This window comes from Buteo buteo, chromosome 28 (assembly GCF_964188355.1).
Source record: "Buteo buteo chromosome 28, bButBut1.hap1.1, whole genome shotgun sequence".
In the NCBI taxonomy this organism is placed as follows: domain Eukaryota; kingdom Metazoa; phylum Chordata; class Aves; order Accipitriformes; family Accipitridae; genus Buteo; species Buteo buteo.
Genome location: NC_134198.1, coordinates 1,718,457 through 1,737,109, shown reverse-complemented (window position 1 = coordinate 1,737,109; position 18,653 = coordinate 1,718,457). Strand labels below are relative to the sequence as shown.

Sequence of the window (18,653 nt, the reverse complement as noted above, 5' to 3'; positions counted from 1 at the left end):
CTGCAAGACACAGAAACTGACAGTACATTTTGCAAGATGCCATATTTTTTCTCTGTGTTCAGATGGAGGTGAGAGAACAACCCAGCTCACTCTGAAACATATCCAAAGCAGTTCATCAGCTAAGGCACTGAGTAGGCTTCACAGATTGCATTGACTCTGTTGCCTAGAACAGGAGTTTACACATACAGCTTACACTTGAGCACTTCCATATAGATGCCTAAGGCGTCTTAATCTCCACTAAAGTCTCACCCTAGACCACAATAAAGTGCTGCAGAATTCAAGCCATTTTTTCAGAAGTGGATATTTCAATACAAAACATCATACTTGTGTATCCAAAGACGTTACTGGCAATGAGGCAATGACTGCCAATAAAAGAGAAATGAAGAAAGAAATTTTTATTTTGTGGAATAAACAAAAGAGAACAGTGTGATCCCAAGGCACCAGCAGAAGCTCCAGCAGGCCTAATTGTTACAGAATAAGAGTCACCAAAAAGAAGTAAGAGCACATATGTGAACACCTGCAAACACATGGCTGCCATGCCACGTATCTGTTGGGGAAAACAGGGTTAGGATTAGCAGTCTGAGGCCTTCCCCGAAAGAATATTGACTTCTGCTTCCTCGTACTCTGCTGTAGAACTGCATACATAAGTATCGTGTGGTTTCTTCTTTAAAAGTCTCCTGGTGTTGATTTGTGTGTTGGGAGAAGGACCTGTTGGGTATGTAGCCCCCAAAACTTAAACGTATCACTACATCTGAAATCTTCTGTAGTACCTTTATCTTGCAAAACTACATTTTTGACCTAATCAGAAAGAAAGTAAATATATGATATACTGAGGATTTTTACAGTTTTGAGGCATGCAAAGCACTAGTAATCCAAACACACTTCCATTTCTTAGGTTTTACCCACTTTGGAAAAATGTGACTATCCTAGAGGAGAGTTGCAATGATTTTAATAAGTCATAAAGACATGAAGTAAAAGCTCTTCATGTATGATTTTGATCATGTAGTCCAGTGCTTTCAACACAATGAATAACAAATGAAAGTACTGAATATTAATTGCATATTCAATATACTCACAGTATTCAAGATGTTCATGATATTCTGTAAACCAAGTCAGGAGTTGCGTTTTCACGTTACTTTGAGTGCAGAATGTGATCCCATCAGAGTGTGCTCATTGACGCTTAATGTTTCTGCAAACAAATCTACTCTTAAGGGCCTTATTCAGACTATTATAGCTGCAGGATGATTCAGATGTAGTTCTTTAGGCATCCCAACTCTCACACAATCAGTGAGTGGGTTAAGTGCCTCCATGAGGAAGTTAAAAACCCTTAAGGAGGAAGCCTTTTCCTTTCCACTGATGGTACAGCAACTGTCTTCGGGAACACTCAACCATGATGTTTGTCTGAACAGTTATCTGACTCAGGTACCTACATAAAACAGACATCTTCATCCCCTGAGACTCAGAGCACTGAATTAATTTTTGAGCACAACCAGGTAATGAAGAATGCCTCCTTTTATGTACAATTATGGAACTTGACCAGATAAGATTTCCTTCTGTTTAGACCTCCTATAGCAGTACCTGAATCTTAGAGAGTTATGGAGCCTGAGACTGAGCTGAACTATTTATTCTCAATTTTTCCTGTTGAATCTGGATTATAGCATAGAAAAAGTCTGCAATATTCAAAGGATTCATGAGAGAGAAGTAAGAAGACCCATTTCTAACCTAATTATAAGGATGCTTCCCTGGGAGTGATGCTCTCTTACATCTTGCTCCTTATATTACCCTAAGTATTATTTGCACTGTTTAGGACAACATGTTGTCAACATCTTCTTAGCTGATAATTACTGATATACTGGAACATTATATAATGAATATTTAGGCACATTCTAGAATTTTATTTAATAAGCAATTTTTTAGCTATTTCTTTTTTATCTTCTTTTAAAAACAAATAAAAATACACAAATCAGAAAATCCTCCTGCTACCTAAAAAGTTTTGTTAATCTAATGAAGTTAGGCGTATCTTATAACACAATGCTAGTAATTTACAGTTGTATAACATCTAAACTGAGAAATTGATATGAAAAATAGATCTAGACTGGCCCAGAGTCTATCACTAGAATTATACTGGCACAATGGAAAAACAAATCAGGCCTCAAAATAGCAAATTGTCATTTTAAACTTTTGATGTATGTAAGCTTTAAAACTTTGACCTTTTCTTATTTCAGCAGTCATAGAATGAGATATGAAAGGAAAAACACCCTCAGCAATGACTACTTACAGGCAGAATTTACAGAGGCACACAAGTGATTCATGTCCAGTGGCATAATAAAACAAATATTAAAACAACACGTAAAAAATAAAAACATGTACATCAGTTACTTTTTAAGAATTACAGAGACTGTTCAAAGGACACAATTATTTATGCAACCAGCAACATGGACACACCTAAATTTTGTTAATGGGTTTTGTGAATATAATACATTGCTTTCCTGTTTAGGACTTTCTTTAACAGTGTTGACCAATACTCTAAAAATATTTGATGCATGTGTCTTGGTTTATGCGCTTTCAATATAATGCACAGAATGATTTATAACTCTTGTGGTACAGACAGATTTTTTTTAAGGCATCTTCCAAAGCAAATTGAGCAGCAGAAGTCTTTCTTTCCTCTCCTTTTCTTTTTTCTTTTTTTTTTTTTTTTTTTTTTGTTTAGCTCCACAAGAATTCACATTACACTGACATCAGCTACTTCCTGTGGTATACCTGAGTGGTTCAACAAAATAAAGACAGATGTCAGTGAAGTAATTTGAGCACTTCTTTGGTGGAAAGATGCCACTGACAGACTTTTCTTCTGTGCGCACACTCACAAAAATATCTCCTGATGCTATCTCCCTACCACCAATACAGTCCTACAAGATCTCAGAAGCCAGCAAGAAGAGTTATCAAATGGTATCAGTTTCCTTGCACATTCATGCAAGATTTCACACTTTCCATAGACAGGAATTTGAGAATTATAAGAGTGACTTGAAGAGAAAGATGTTTTGTACGACTGTTTTAATATACAGCTACTAAGAACAACACATTTTTTACTCATAGGCATGGGCCTTGCCCTCTCTTCTCTGTGCTCATGGTAGGGAAAACAGAATGGTTATTTTAAGGCAAGCAGAACTTACACAAAAAAAAAAAAATCACGTGCCCCACAGAGGACCACGATCAGTATGGCAGGAGTCCTACGTAACGGTTGTGCTGGCAGTATAGACACAGCAGCATGCAGGGTAAGAAGGGGGCGTAACTAGTTTTCTATTCTGGCAACTGTAATTTAATAGAGGGTCATGGTGTTCCTGGTATTTGGTCACCTGTCTTTCAGCAGTGTGATCCTTCCTCACTCTACTGCAGTAGTGGTTTCTATGACTGAATATGTCAAACTGCGTTTCCAACAACATCTTGAATACTACTTCACAGCTGACAGGCTTGAACTGCTACTGTATTTTCAGCAGTATTAGACACAGCACTGATCTGGGAGTTGAGTTCATCAGTGACCTACCTGAGTTGTTACCTCCCCTCTAGAAGAGAGGTTTATTATCTCTCCCAGGTTTCCAGATTGCTTTCCTATTATCTATTTATCTTCTACACTTCTACTGACTACCTGCTTCGGCTGATAACTGCCAACTGCCTCAAATTCTCTGTGATGCCTGATAGAGATCTTTTGCAGTCAAGTCTATCCCTGTAGTTACAATGTGCTGTGTTCTGTGTCCCCAGGAGCTGTAAAAGAAAAGGATTTTATTGGGTCTGGAATAGACATGGTCGATGCTTATAGAGAAAACTCACCTCCATAGAAAGACATGCTTTGGCTATATTTCATCATTAGAATTCTACAGTCTCATCATATTTATATGAATTTTATCACAAAAATGGAAGTATACGTATCTCTTTCACTATACAGAACTAGGATTAAAGTTTTATGCTAGCGACAGAGCTATCTGTGTGTATGAATGAGGGTGGAGCGAGACACAGGCTGACAATGATTAGTTGTTGATATAAAGCTTACAGAAGGTAGCTTAGGTGATTTACCAATATAATTTTAATGATAATATCCTGTGTATTTGTTGGAGATGAGGAGCATGCACACCACACCAGCCTGCATATGGACATGAGAGAAGTTTGAGTTGCATATTTGTGGAACAGAAATCCATCCAGAAGAAAAAAACATAATCAGAATGCAATCTTATGTAGGCCAGAATGACACACAATCATAAAGATGCACCCTTTAGATCCAGGCTCTGCGACTAGAAGACATAACCTGTGATGTAGCAGAAGAATCTAAGCTTAGCAGAGGACTTGTAAAATTTTGGGTTCAAATGAAACTCTGTGACAAGTGGGGGAAATGGAATCCTATTCCAGTAGGAGACTTACCCAAACAGTTAGTGGATAGGTTCACAGAAAATACCACCAGGTATTCAACATTTGCAGCATTTTCTTTTTCTCTGGTGAAAAATTATGCTTAAAACCTTTTCCAGTTAATATCACTAGAAAGACCTCAAGCTGTTACCAACTGAAACAGGAGAGTACGTAACATGCAACCTCCCAGAAGTCAATCTCACTATTGAATGGACACAGAATGAATAACCAGATGTGTGACTTCTTTTCACACACACGCTAGATAAGTTTGTTTAATTTCTTCTTTACAATTAGATCACTGAAAAATACAGAATGCCAGAACCCCATATATAGACACATGTACACACAGCTCTGAACCTTTCCTAGCTTCTTGAAATTCACATGGAAATTATTAGTTGCTACCACTAATACATTTTTAATTCTTACCCTTAGAGGGTAGCTATGAATATTTTTACTCCTAATAATGGGCTTCCTACATGGAAGGTGCTCCGAGACTGGAAAGATGTAGAATGACAACAGGTTTTTTTTTTTTTAATCTGCAACAGGAAACTGAATCACTTCAGAGCCTTCGTTCTGCAGCACTCACAAGGGAGTGCATTCACTTCACAAACCTGACGTCACTGCAGTCGAGGTCAGCATAAAAAAATAAAATCATACATCGACTTTTACTCTGAGGGCTCATCGAAATTTCTGTGACTTTAAGCAGGATGCAGACATTAAGCTGTATCTGAAATTGTGCAGACTAAAGGCCAGAATCGCACACTGTTATAACTGCAGCTAGCTCATGTTTAGACTCTGCCTTGAGAGTAGAAAACGCAAAATACGATGAAGCACACAGCAACAGTAAGTCAATTAAGATGCATACAGCTTTCCAAGAGATGGTGTTCTGAAAAGAGGTAGAGAAAGAAACTGCATGAGGCACATATGTATATACAGAAAATGTATATGTCTATGTAATGGTTAACATATGTTAATATAATCTACTATTTCTAGATAGATATGTTAATGTATGCAGTAGTAATATAAATACAAATTTATTATATATAAACACAGAATATATCCATTTGTGCTGTATGTAGCACTGTGCTATACACAGCATGCAGTATGTACTATGCAGTACAGCAAATACTGTGTATGTGATATACCTTATCACATCTATCACTGTGTAAAATTTATTGCCTATAGTATACAGCATACATTTATAAATAAAAAGTGTCTATATTTATATCTATATAAATACATATTTATTCTTGTTAATGTGCATCAGTGGAGGAAACAGAACTATGCAATGAAAAACAGTTACCGTTTCTGTCTTCATGTATTTATTTTTCAGCTCCCTTTGAAAATCACTTTCCTAACGTTCTACAAACCAGTAGGTAAACCGTAGTATTTCACTGTAAAAGACAATGTAGCCATGCTCGGCATTTTACAGGAACCATATGAGGTCCCATACAGCCTATGATTTTCTTCAGGGCATGCAAAGCGTTTGAATGTGGAAGAGAGCTTAACACCGCTGTAATGCCAAGTCTACAACTTTGATTTCGGCACTAGCAGCTTCTCTATGAAGGATCTTACATCAGATTTCATCCTAATTGGCACATTTTTAATCCCGTAATTGTGTGTGGGCCTGCCTGGAAGTGACAGTGAGTTTGCCCATGGTTGTCTGTACCCAAGGCTCCTGTGCTTGTATGCCCAAGAGTCGCTGCTTAGTGTTTGCTCGTCCCTCCGCTTGGCTCGGTGGGTCCCTCCTGGGTCTCCCAAAGCCCGTGGTCCAACCCTCTGCCGGGACAGACACCGTCACCGCGGGGATGCTGGGCACAGGCTCCTCTCACGCGCTTGCACAAGAGAGGGCTGGCACCGCTGCCCGAATTAACGCAACTGCGACTTCCACGAGCAGCCCTGGCAGTCGCCATGGATGTCTGCTCCTAAAAATGTCCCTGGACTCAGGTACCTAACTCAAGTGTTACTTGGGTTATGGGATGTCCCAAAATGACTCCAAACTGTTCCTTCCTACTCCAGGAATAAAAGCATTTGCTGTCTCTGCCAGTGAACTACTCACCGCTCCTTACGACTACTGTCCCAGAATCTGCCCAGAGACTGTAGTGACCTGGCTGCTTTACAAACAGGTGAAGCGAATCTGAAGAACTTGCAGTGGAAGCAGATGATACATAAATTGTAACAATAATATCCTCAAGAAAGAAGGAATGATAAAATGTTACATTACTGAGATTTCTGGGTCTGCATCTTCCCCTTTAATGATTGCAGTTTAAAACACAGAAGAATTCCTCACATAAAAGCAAACAGATTTATAAGCAATGGAGCCAAAGAAAATCTAATTTATATGAATTTGTGCATCAAGATGGCAGTCCTCTGTGAATGGATTCTTTGACATGTAAAAGGTATTGCCACTTATGCTGCAGCTTTTTTAAGGGGTGCCATGCTCCTCTCCAGATTATTTTTCAAAAATCTTTGTTCATTGTGGCTGATGCTAGCTAAGGGATTCAAATGTTATTGATGGAAAATAAACAGACAACCCTATTGAGTCCTCCCCTCCTTCGCTAGCAGCTTGGGAAATGGGAACGTCCCCAACCACAACGCAAGTTCTCTCTTCTCCTGTCCACACGCAAGCAGTCCCAGTTCCTAACACGTCTGTAGAGATCCGATTCATAAAGCTCTCACTAAACAAAGTACATGCAATAAAGTTAAAAAAAAAAATAAATCAGGATAACCACATTTACTTTTGTACATGTTTTGCAACATAATGTCAAAACTGTAATTACTCCGGCCTCCTCCCACTACTTTAAATGTTGCACATAATGTGCAACCTTTACCCATGAGAATAGGCATTGTGGTAAAGGCTTTAATTAGGCAACTGTATGATTATGTCCTATCTGTTTCCCTACAGGATTTTAGCCTTAAGGACAGAATTTGTGGATAATTTAGTGGCCGCTTTCATAAATATGGTCATGATATATACAAAACAGTTCTTGTGACTTTTTTTTTTTTTTTTTAAGGGAGAGAAAAAAGGGAGACTTTTGTTTTAAGGGAGAGGAAAAAGAGGGACTTTTTTTTTAAGGGAGAGGAAAAAGGGAGACTTTTTTTTTAAGGGAGAGGAAAAAGAGGGACCTTTTTTTTAAGGGAGAGGAAAAAGGGAGACTTTTTTTTTAAGGAGAGGAAAAAGGGGGACTTTTTTTTTTAAGGGAGAGGAAAAAGGGGGACTTTTTTTTTAAGGAGAGGAAAAAGGGAGACTTTTTTTTTTTTTTTTTAAGGGAGAGAAAAAAGGGGGCAAAGAAAGAGGCGACCAAGGTTTTAACCAACAACTCATCGCTGACTGGCCAAATTTCAGTTCCTGCTTCAGAGGACGAAGTTCCCGCGTTTAGCACAAAAAAGATCTCTGTTAATTCTTTTTTTTTTTCCCCTGACACGAGCAAACCGCCGCGCCTTTCCTTAACCTTTCCTTGAGAACAGAGAGCGCAAACAGCCTTATAACGTGAAGTACTTGGCGCCCTCGGTCCTGAGGAGGAGGAGGAGGAAGGGGGGGGCTCCGCGCTCGGCGGCAGGTAGGCGGGCAGGCGGGGGGGGCTGACAGGCGGGGTGGGGGGCCGGGGGAGGGCGAGAGGGGCCGGGACGCCCCCGGTGCTGCCGGCCGCCCCTCCCCGCCGCGTCTGGCCGCGTCCCACCTCCCTCTCGCCGGGCCGGTCGCCGCGCCCCCGCCGCGCCGGGTTGGGCAGCCCCGGGAGGCGGCTCCGCCGCAGCCCCCGCCCCCCCGCGCCGGTGCCGAAGACGCCTCGGCCGCTTTTCCCCGGCAGCTTCTCCCCCCCCCCCCGGGAGAGCGGAGCCCCTTCGGCTCCCAGCCCGCGGGCTTCCCCTTTTTCCCATCCGTCCCCCCCGCCGCCCGGCCCGGGCTCTCCATCCGCTGCTGAGGACACCTCATGGGGAAATAAATAAATTAATTACCACACTCATCCCCACCACCCCCTCCCCACCCCCCCCCCCGCGGCAGGGACCGGGAGCCGCGGGATTAGATCCGACCCGAGCTAGAGACCAGGTAACGTAACCTACCCGCCAGGAGGGAGGAGGAGGAGGAGGAGGAAGAGCAGCGAGGCCGCTGAGGTCGCCCCCGCCGGGGAGGGCTCCCGGGGGACGGAGGACGGGGCTGCCGCGGCCGTACCCCCCCCCCCCGCCCTGCTCTGCCTGAGGGAGCGCGGCCGTGGCCGCCGCGCTGTCAGTCACACACACCCCCACCAGCCGCACGCCCCCGCCGTGCCCCCCCCGGTTCTGACAGGGCGGCGGGGCCGAGGCCGCCGTTTCGGGGTCTGGGGGGGGGGCACGATCCCGCCTCCGCGCTTCTTACGCGCATCCCCGCGGGGCCGGCGGAGGGGAGAGAGGTTGGGAGGGGGAGCCGGGGGGGGGGGGGCGGCTGTGGAGGGGAGAGAAAAAGCGCGGTGCCGTCATCGGAAAGGGGCCTGCGAGAAGCGCCGATGTCATGGCGCTGGGGCCGGGGGTGACCTTGGGGGAGGTGGGTCTGGATGGAGGCTCTGGGGCACCGTGGGTTACCCCGCTGGCGTCGCCGTCTCCAAATATTGGTGGCTGTAGGTGGTGGCCGTGTGCTGGGGCTCCCGGCGTAACCGGTACCAGAGCCGGGGGGGACGCTCCTTCCCCATCGTTCTCTTTACTTGACCTCCGGTGGCACGCAGCCACCGGTCGGAAGAGCCTCCCTGGCGAGGGGCAGCCGTCCCAAGGGAAAAAAGGAGCTGCCGGTGCCCGCGGAGACCTCCGTGTCCCGGGCTGCTGAGGTGGCCGCTGCGAGGCGCCGCAGCGACCGTAGCAGAGGGCGAGGAGTCGCCCCGCTCACGTCTCGGGGACCGGAGCGCGCCCCGCTGCTCCCGGGAGGGCGCGTTAACCGCGGTCCCAGAACCGAGGCGGGCTCTCCGCTGCCTTCCCGGCCAGGTGGGTAGGAAAACAAAAAGGAATAACATTTAGAGAGAGCCGGCCTTTCAGATGCCAGCCTGAGCTTTCGGTAAAGGAGTCTTACCGAAAATACTGTTGAAAGCTGTTTTGGGAGAAAGAAAGAAACTGAAGGAAGCCGGTGCCTCGTGGACGTCCGTTCTCGTTTCATTGGTCTGTATGATAATAATTCGTGTTTCCATAGTGACATCCATCTGTGGCTCTCAAGTTACTTATCAAATAGTAATGAAATAGGTGCTTGCAGCTTCCGTTGCAGGAATGGGGCCATAAACTTAACAGCACACCAATCGAGCCAACAAAATACTGCCTCAGCTCTGCCTAGATGAATCATGATACGAAAGTTAGTCTTCAAGACAGAGGGATGTGGACTGATATTTAAAGGAAGCAGAAAACTGACAAATAGTTCAATAAAAGTGGTAAATGCTTTTATGTACAAGTATTAAATCTGGGAATAACGTGTAAGCGATTCCCTTCTTATTTTTAGACAACTCTCTCCTCTCTCCTTCCATTATTGTCTGCTAGCTTTGAATATCATACTTGAGAGTGAGTGGTGAATATCTACTCCTTCCACATGGTGGAATCAATTCAGAGAGGAAATTGTCCTCCAGATGTTTCTATTATTTGTGCAATTTGTTCTAAAACTGTAACTCCAGGTATCAGTAAGGGCCCAGCTAGCCTAGTTTGCAACATAGTGTTTGCAACGTAAGTGGCTTCAGAGCAAAGCAGCTGATCATTTTGAATAGGCAAAGGGTGGCTGGAGGTTACGGATTTTCTTTCTACAGCAGCAGTAAGTCATTTCGGTTAATGAAGTCGGCCTTATTTTATTTAGACGACGGAGATGTAGAGTAGCCTAAATATCAAGTGTGGTCTTCAGGGAAGGTCTTAATGGATGGCAGAAAACGAAATTCACACGCTTTATGGATAGGAAAACTCTTTGGATTTGTGTAGTGATACCACTGATCTGAGCAGGTATTTTACATGTAAAGGGGGAAACTTTGAAGTATTACAAAGGGAAATATCAAAGAATCAGTGTAGTTAAACATTGCGGCTTTGCAGTTGCAGTGGAGAGGTGGAATTCTGTTTCAGCAATTTTCAGTGTAAATGAATGCATCATTAACAGTATTATTAAAAAAGTCTCCTTCCAGCTCTTTAACCTAATTCCCTCTGTCACTCCTCTGGAGTATATACTGGATTTAAGCTCACTCAGCTCTTGCTATGGCAAAATCCTCATTCTAGAATCTGAGTTTTACGGACGAAGGCGATCCTTTGGGCAGCCTTAAAGGAGATACTGTCATTTACAGATAGGCAAGATAAGGGAGAGAAAAGAGCACTTCTCCTTGAATCAGAAGCTGATCTTTTTTAAAACGTTTTTCTTTCATTACTCTTCTTTCTTGGATTTGGTTCACTATGTTCTTGTTTATTTCTTTACATATATATATATATATATATTTCTGGCACCCATTGTTTTTCTTTTTTTTTTTTTTTTAGAAAAAGGTCCTCTCTGGTATCCTTTGTTTCTTAAGTAAATTATCTTGTCCTCTTTTTACAATGAGCAGGTGGTTTTGCTTCCAGTAACTCAGGTTATTACTGGACCCCTTCCAGTTCAAGAAAAGAGACTACAGCCTACCTGATTTTTTCTCCTATTGCAACATCACAGGATGCTCTTGAAGAGTTGCATTTTTCTTGAGAAGGTGTTTGCTTTAGCAAAGATGGTGTCTGGATATAATTCTCCATGAATTGTATCCCTTACGCCATTTGCCAGAGTTAAAGCTGTCCATTTTCTTATGCGAGGATCAAGAAAAGAAGAATGTTCTTGGGCTATGCTAATAATTTGCGCTGCTAAATGAATTTTATGTTTCGAGGTCGGTATGATTATGAAAATGTAATTCTCTTTTGATTTTTATTAAAAAAGAGTTAGGTCCATAGCTGTTAATCATTGTTAGAGAACATTACCAGTTTCTGTGTCTGTTCGTGTAATACATATGGCCTAATGTTTGCATAGCACCAAGGAGGAGGTTGGCTAGGAAAATAGGACCTCATTGACCAACTGTTTATGGGTCAAATGAAAGTGGGAAACGGGCTGTGTCCCACATAGGCATCTCAGTCCAAACCTGCATTCCTTGGCTTGCATGTATTTGTGAGCTCTAGTGCCAACTTTCATAATTTTATTGTGAATCTTGGAACATTTGAAGAAAAGTTTGTGGTATTCAGACAAAAGTAATTGGGATATAGGCGTAAGGAGATAATATTCCATGACTTGAGGAATAAGGATATCGGACAAACTGACTGGGGAACTGTATTTGGCTTTACAATCTATCACATATTTCCGATATTTCTTATAGCTCTTGGTGCTATAGTCAAGCAATCAAAATAATGTTAAGCTTTTATTGAAGAGCAAATGTCTGGCCAGGTCACGGTGGCTGACAAACTAGAAACAGACCCAGTTTGTTGGTTTTGGTTTTTTTTTTTCCTTGCAGTCTCAAGATTTTTATTTCATAATATTTGTGTCTGGGGGAGGAAGAATCATCATCATCAGCTTGTTCTTTTGTTGATTATATTTTTAATTTTAGTTTATGCAGTGTCTTTAAGTAGTTCCTTTATTTGTTATCTTCAAGGTCAGGCCCCCAGTTACATGCTAACATATTTTATTTTCAGGACCTGCTGCTTTCCTGTCTCATGACACTTGCAGTATTATGTAATCAGAGGTGTGCATTAAGAGCATTTGCTGATAAAAATTGAGTAAGCATTTCCAAAAGGATATTAACGTAACTAGGGCAATTAAAAAAGTTCCCCAAAAGGAAGGAGGAAAATTAATGGAAAAGAATGGAGTCTTTTCCTTTGTGGTTGTAAGACTTAAGATCTTAAGAAATAGAATTAATGTTAATTCACAAAATCAGGAAGCACTAGAAAACAAACTTAAGCCTGTTTTTTCTTTTTTAATTTAGCTGTTGATGGATTTTCTTTTAACTTGGTGTCATGGTTATTGAATGTGAGGTGTTGAATGTATTTCAGTTCCACCCAACAAAAAAGCAATGCTCTGAATAATAGTGTAAATAGTATAGAATTGGCTAATCACTTTAGACTGTAGGAAACTTGTACTTTTAAGTCAGCTATTGAAAAACTGATGAAAGCCCAAACAATGCAGAAGTTGGAATATTTCAGAATAGGTGGATTTGACATTCTTTTCATATGGTTACTCTGAAGGATAATGACAGCATCTGATTTTAATGGTCAAAGCATAAATCTCTGCAGACTGGAGTTGCCAGGATTGTTTAAACAGTGTTTGCTTTCTTCCTGCCTGAACATTTGTACCCCCCAAAAGAATATTTTCCAGTTGTTTTGACAGCAAGCTTCATAGTTATTTCACTTTTATCTCTCTTTAAGGTTTTCCAATGGAGGACTCAGCTGTAGGTGATGATTAAGGTGCTATGGGAACATTCAGAAAGCATGTTGTACAGAAGACAGCTCAGAACACCTCTTATATTTCATGGCTTTTCTTATCTTTATATATTTTTAAAAGTTCTGGTCCTTTAGAATAGCTCATCTTCCCACACCTGCTAGCAGTCTCCTGGTGCAGCTTCAGGCATGACCATTGTGTAGTGCCCTCCCATCATACGGCCTCAGTGACAGCAAACTGTTGGCAGCACTCCCAACTTGGGCGCTTCAGGACAGCACACATGACAAAGCGTAATGGTGTTCAAAATGTGAAAGAACACAAAAGAACACATCAAAGAACTTTAGCCGTTTGCTGTCACTACAGTGGTGGTAACGACAGTGCAATGGTGTACGTTGCCTTTTGCATGTGTTCCGTGCAATAGAAATTAGTAAAATCAGTCGCAAACCAATACACTACATCATCCCAAAAGGTAGAAATCATTTTTTTTCACAGAAATAGATTAATTAGGATTTTAGTATTCATGCTTGCCACTCATCACTTAGACACTCTTGCAGTCTATGGTAGAAGCAAAAAGGAGACAAAAAAAGGATGAAATCTCAGTTTCTCTTGTATTACTTTCAAACTCATAGTGTCAACTTCAGCCTTGTACTTCTCAGGGCTTGTTTTCTGAAATCAAGAAATACTGAGAACAGATATGAATTTTACAGTACTAAGAACATGTGAAGAAACAAACCAAAAAGAACAGCATTTCTGTGCTGACAAAAATGGCAAAAGCATACATGCAGAATGCATATTTGATTTTTTTTAAACAAAATCAGTTCCTACTGTAATATATTTGATTAGTTTTGCAGATAGAGAAATGCGCTCACTTTCAGCATGTGCTTTTGAAATCAGTTGTATTAGAGTGGGTTTTTTAACCTTAGAAATCAAGTGCTTTGTGCCATTTTTTTCAAATCTCTGGGATAATGACATAAATATTTGTCAGTGAAGGCTAGAATTTTTGAAGTGATGCAGGACTATGTTCAAAACACCATCTATAACAACTTGGCTTCTGAGAGACATAGCTGCTTTGTTGACCTTTGTGAGAAATTGGAAACCTTAAAATGTAGGACATCTCAACAGTTTGCCATGCTATTGAATTAAAATGCCATAACAGTTGGGATTACTATACTGAGCTCCTTTAGTTTGCATTTTTAATATGGCCCTCAGACAAGGTTCAAAAAAGAAAGGAAAAAGAACAACTTAATGATGCAAATAAGCTCCCCATGGGAATGTAGGTGTCTGATTTCTTAACAATTGGAATTTTAAGTGTTAAATTCCTTGAGAATTGTGCCTTTGCTTAGTACGCTCTCCACTGAACAAATCTTTTCTAGAAGTTAACTGGTTTTGCATGCTATGCCAGGGATGGATTTAAGTCTGAAACGGGGTACCGGACCCTGTGGTCTCAGCAATGCCTCCTGCTGATGTTACAAATGGGAATTGGTAAGCTATAAACTGCAAACTGGAACTGAAGACTGGTTTCAGAAGCAGCAAAAAATGTGCTTAGGACAGAGACTCAAGCTGGCTGACCAAGGGGGGTTGCATCTAGGAGGAGGTGGAGAGAACAGAATAGACTGTGGAGGGAAATCGGTGCTGCAAGCTGAAGAAGGCAATGGGCCTATCATCCCATTACCAAACCCTTTTAAAGACATACGTCTTTATAATGATTTGTACGTAGTGTTAAACTAAAGGCTTCCCTTCTGCCCTGAGGAATTTGTAAGATCTCTGCTCATTGTATCACGCAGGGGTCCTCACTCCCTGTCTTCCATTAGGCAGCCTCTTCCCTTCTCCTCACCAACACTACAAAAAGCACATCAGGAGACTCAATAGCCCATGATTAGAAGCCACAACACCAGATTTTAGCAAGGAGTGAAAAAAAACTTGTGTATTTTGAGACCTCTGGGTTGTATATTTAAGGAAAATAGGTAGAAAAGAATATGCCGTAATAGCGTGTACTTACAATGCATGAAGTATGCATTGTACTTGTGAAGAATAGGAAAAAAGGAGATCCTTTTTTCTTGTTCTTGTGCCGATATAATTATGTCGGCTAGAGGCATAAGGTAGGTTTTTTCCCTCATGTTTTTCTGATGTAGTTCTCAAAAAAAGAGATGTTTTGATGTAGTTATGCTGGATATGAGGGTGCTTTATTTCAATTTAGCTTATTTCCTCATTCATACATAACAGCACTAGAGCATTATAAGAGCTGTGCATGGCCTGCCTCAGTTTTAGCTGTATTATAATAGTGAACGAGGTTTATAAGCAAAGCTAATGAATGTAAGGGCCAAACTCACGAGGCATAGAAATCCAAGAAGGGCATTTAAAGCGGACCTAAACCCATTGTGGTATTTTCTCTCAGTCAAGGAATATGTCAGCGTTGCTTGATTGGCATTTCCTCTGCTCCTGTGACTCCAGGTCCGAACTTGATCTCCCTTCCTCTTGTGCAGTGCCACTGGGTTAAAAGGGGTTACTCATGGTTTACACCCAGTAACGGCTGACGAGACTCTTTTGACAGCTGCTCAAGGCTCTGTTAGTTAGTCTTTTGGATCACTTGCTTTGACTTGCCCAATTAGTTTAAATGGAAATTATTTCTCATAATGATTATCAAAATGATTTCTCTGTTTCCAAACAAATACTTTCGTGTGTCCATCTTCTCGGTCCTTCTCTTCCCCTCCTTCTTTCTGTGAGAGCATTTTCCTTCTCACCATTTATTAGAATAAAAAAACTCAAGGTAGAAGATCAAGTTACTATTCTGCTCTGCTCGTCCTACTGGCATACTGGGTTTTCCACACTAAAACTTGAAACTGTCTGAGACGTGCTTACTTTTAGGACAGCTTTTATATGGCACAGATGATGCTCCTCCATAGCAACCAGTATTTATGGTTTCTATAATGCTATTTTTACCTTCACAGTTACGAATGTTTACATTCTTTACCCTTCTGTTTTTTAATTCTGCCTTTCAGGTGTTATGATTAGGGTGAAGAAAAAATGTAGCCTTAGAAAAATTACAGATGTAGAAGGTGAAAACAGAGTAGAAGGGAAAGAGTCATTAACCTGAGGAAATACTATTATTTTGAGGAATTTCACAGAGGCAAGTATCATCAAGATAGCAGAAGTGGAGTAATGTGTCATATTTTCAGTCAGAGGGTTTTTTAGTTATCTTCAGATTTTTGTTTGTTTGTTTTTGAGAAAGGAGTAGAGAGAATGTTGACCTTTGCTTTATTATTTCTGTGTGCTAATTGTAGGCCATAGCAAGCTTTTTGTTGTTGATGAATAGTTGTGTTGTCTAATCACCAAATGGGTGTGCACTCTTGGCAGTGCTGTTGTGTATACCAGTATATTCATCAAACAATAAAGACATGAATATGTTAATAAAGGATTGAATATGAAATATGGTAAGAGGAAAAATTAACAAACAATTGAGCAACACAGTTCTCAAATATTAATACTGCAGCCTTGAAAAGAAAAGGTGAGTGTTGAGTTTTAGCCTGGTGGTTGAGAATATCTTGTCTTCCAGAAGTACTTTGCAAATACTGTAAAATACATTCAAAACCATTACACGTAACACTGTAAAATTAAATAAAGGGTAGAAATATCATTTAGATTTACTTGAGTAGGGGTGGCCTGTAACCTCAGTGGGAGCCGACGTGGACTCCGCAGTATGGATTTGTTCAGGTGCTTTAGTGGTGGGTGGGCAAAAAGGGGATTGTTCCTGACTTACGGCTTGTAGAGCACCGGGAAGCCCCGTGCCAGGCTGCAGTTTGCTAACGCATCCCACCGGGCCTGTTTGTGAAGTTGAGCTGCACGGGTGCCGGCGACTCCCTCTCACGTGTGCCGTGAAAAAGGAGCTCTGAAGTACGAAACGTGATGTGCCACGTGTACGTGGCTGCGTCCACTAGCACACACCTGCATAAGGGAGTGTTGAGCCAGTTGACGGTTTCTAGCTCAGAATTATTTTTGCGATTAAAAAAAATAATAGTGGCTTCCACTGTTATGCTTAATACTAAAGCCGATGGTTTCATGCAACCTGGAAAATACAGTCGTATTGTGTTCATAATGTAATAGGATACAAAAGCCTGTCCTTCCCACGATGAAAATAAGTTCTTCTGAATGTGATAGCATAGAAAGGTGTTAATGAAACAAGATGTTCTTGCTTAACTAGGTAATCAGCTTGCACTTCTGGATATACTTTAGCATTGCTGAAACATTATACACCTAAAATGGTGGCTTAAATCGTATTGTTCTCAATGCAAATATATTGCAGCTATGAGGCAATGATATATTTTTTTTCTTGTAGCTATTTCCTGAAAAATTAGCAAAGCTATTGTAGTTGCCATGTCCAAGCTTACTTTTAAATTATTATACTTAAATTGCTAGTCTAATAGAATAGGATTCTTACAGAATATTGAATGATATGTTTTACTGAGGATTCAGAATATGTTTTTAACCTTAATAAGGTAGTTACGATTTTTTTCTTTTTTTTTTCTTTTTGTTCTTTTCCTCCATTTACCAGTTTTATCCCAAGTGTATAAATACAACAGTTTTTGTATGCAGCACAACAATCTTGTGAAACCTAAATTAGCCACCTAAATTAGGATCTTTAATTTCAGTGTTACTAGATCCTTGGTAAGTAGGTTGTTATCTCTTAATAACTGAAGCTTAAATCCTACTTTTAAATCAATCCTCTCTTCTAACTAACACTCGTACAGGATGAAATCAGAAGTTATAACTGTATAGGCTGAACAGTTTATTTTATAAGTACTTTGAGCAGCAGATATAGTTGTTTTATAAAGCAGAGAATCTTGCATTCTGGTATAGTCTCAAAGAAGCATCTACTTGCTTCTCATTATGGCAACTAAATATAGGTAAGTGAGGAGATAGTTCTTCTAGCAGAAATAATTGTATGTATATATACAAGCACAGAAAGTGACACAAAAATAGGAAGAAATACACAAAATGCTGCATACTAGGAGCTGAAGGGGGGGAAAGAAGAAAGCACTGGAAAAAGAAGTGTGGGTAAATTGGTTTGGTGTTTCAGGGAGTTCTAGTCCTGCAGTATGGTATTTACAGCCCATATTGATCTGCCACGGGTACCATAGGTACATGTAGGTCTATTTTCCATACGAGCCTTTTGACTCCTTTGGAACACTTCTATGACGAGGTGCATAGAAGGAGTAGTGGATACTGATGGGTAAAAAAAGGAGATTGTTTTGTACAAGGGGAACAGTGTGAAAGCAAGCATGGGACGGAAGGAGGGGAACGTGCATGTTGGCAGTACAGGAGTGTGAAGAGTTGTAGAATCTGGACCCAGTAAGAAAACAAAGGGATCGAGTGCTTGGAGGAGGCATTTCGCTGCCATTGCTTTGACTTGGCACAGGAACTGTCCGAACCGAACAGATGACTCTTCAGTCAGCATTTAATAGTAAATTTAACCCTCTGAAGAATGAAGGACTCCTGTAATCAAGGAAGGTTTTACTCATCCAACCAAAGCAGAGCAGGTTCTGTTTTCCAGTGCCAAGTGGCTAAGGTTGTTTGCTTCATAGCTGTTCTCGCTGCTCCAAAGGGGAGTTTGAACTGTTTGGTCAATCCCTGCTGGGTTCATTAACTTTGTGTGTTTGTTTCTGTTACCCCATTGAGAAGGGAATGGTTTGTATTTGTGTTCCTAAAAGATTGGACCTGAATTATTTAACCAAACCCCACTGAGCACGGAACCTTTTGTATTTGGTTGAACTCGTGCTCCCAGGGTCATTTTCATCTGCTTCTCTGACCTTGCCAGAGGGAATCCCTGTTTATTTCTTCATTTGGTAGAACTGTTTATCTGGGCCCTGCTGAGGACAGAAATGGGCTGCCTACTTTC

The 18,653-nt window shown here is 41.2% G+C and overlaps 1 protein-coding gene and 2 long non-coding RNA genes across 8 annotated transcripts in view; 1 reads left to right on the top strand and 2 right to left on the bottom strand.

The window, feature by feature from the left end:
- Positions 1 to 371: 371 nt before the first annotated feature.
- Positions 372 to 2,660, bottom strand: LOC142045530 (uncharacterized). The gene is made up of 2 exons (XR_012654638.1): positions 1,077 to 2,660; positions 372 to 798 (listed from the first exon to the last, which is right to left on the bottom strand). It is a non-coding gene; the product is annotated as an uncharacterized LOC142045530 (long non-coding RNA).
- A 1,976-nt stretch (positions 2,661 to 4,636) lies between these two features.
- Positions 4,637 to 8,637, bottom strand: LOC142045529 (uncharacterized). The gene is made up of 3 exons (XR_012654637.1): positions 8,458 to 8,637; positions 6,455 to 6,584; positions 4,637 to 5,281 (listed from the first exon to the last, which is right to left on the bottom strand). It is a non-coding gene; the product is annotated as an uncharacterized LOC142045529 (long non-coding RNA).
- Positions 8,228 to 18,653, top strand: part of SLC16A7 (solute carrier family 16 member 7) — an 83,786-nt gene continuing 73,360 nt past the window's right edge. For 2 of the 6 annotated variants that reach the window (XR_012654636.1, XM_075059125.1), the window contains exon 1: positions 8,228 to 8,443. The gene's annotated coding sequence lies outside the window, so the exon portion shown is untranslated. The other 4 variants (XM_075059126.1, XM_075059127.1, XM_075059128.1 and 1 more) reach the window with 4 other exon arrangements.